Raw genomic sequence first — 1,217 nt, forward strand, 5'->3', positions numbered from 1 at the left:
GACTATGAAATCAGTAGGGATGTAATGGTTTTCAACTTTAACCAAAACATCCTCTACAAGTCCATGGGCTTGTTTTCTTGAGTTGTCTGCCATCTCTAGTAAGATTTTTGCAGCTCGCACCTCAGAGATCCCTAACTTCTCCATTACAGAGAGGGGCATGAGGTTTACACTTGACCCTAAGTCACACAAGGCCTTCTTGAAGGTCATGGTGCCTATGGTACAAGGTATTGATAACTTCCCAGGATCCTACCTCTTTTGAGGCAGTTTCTGCCTAGACAAGTCATCCAGTTCTTTGGTGAGCAAAGGGGGTTCATCCTCCCAAGTCTCATTTCCAAATAACTTATCATTTAGCTTCATGATTGCTCCAAGGTATTTAGCAACTTGCTCTTCAGTGACATACTCATCCTCTTCAGAGGAAGAATACTCATGAATGGCAGATGTAAGTCCAATGGAATCTCTATGGTCTCAGTTTGAGCCTCAGATTCCCATGGTTCCTCATTGGGGAACTCATTGGAGGCCAGTGGACGCCCAGTAAGGTCTTCCTCAGTGGCGTTCACTGCCTCTTCCTTCTCTCCAAATTCGGCCATGTTGATGGCCTTGCATTCTCCTTTTGGATTTTCTTCTGTATTGCTTGGAAGAGTACTAGGAGGGAGTTCAGTGATTTTCTTGCTCAGCTGACCCACTTGTCCTTCCAAATTTTTGATGGAGGACCTTGTTTCAGTCATGAAACTTTGTGTGGTTTTGATTAGCTCAGAGACCATGGTTGCTAAGTCAGAGGTGTTCTGCTTAGAACTCTCTGTCTGTTGCTGAGAAGATGATGGAAAAGGCTTGCCATTGCTAAACCTGTTTTTTCCACCATTATTATTGTTGAAACCTTGTTGAGGTCTCTGTTGATCCTTCCATGAGAGATTTGGATGGTTTCTCCATGAAGGATTGTAGGTGTTTCCATAGGGTTCTCCCATGTAATTCACCTCTTCCATTAAAGGGTTCTCAGGATCATAAGCTTCTTCCTCAGATGAAGCTTCCTTAGTACTGCTTGGTGCATTTTGCATTCCAGACAAACTTTGAGAAATCATATTGACTTGTTGAGTCAATATTTTGTTCTGAGCCAATATGGCATTCAGAGTGTCAATCTCAAGAACTCATTTCTTCTGACTAGTCCTATTGTTCACAGGATTCCTTTCAGAAGTGTACATGAATTGGTTATTTGCAACCAC

Source organism: Arachis duranensis, chromosome 3, assembly GCF_000817695.3.
Source record: "Arachis duranensis cultivar V14167 chromosome 3, aradu.V14167.gnm2.J7QH, whole genome shotgun sequence".
In the NCBI taxonomy this organism is placed as follows: Eukaryota; Viridiplantae; Streptophyta; class Magnoliopsida; order Fabales; family Fabaceae; genus Arachis; species Arachis duranensis.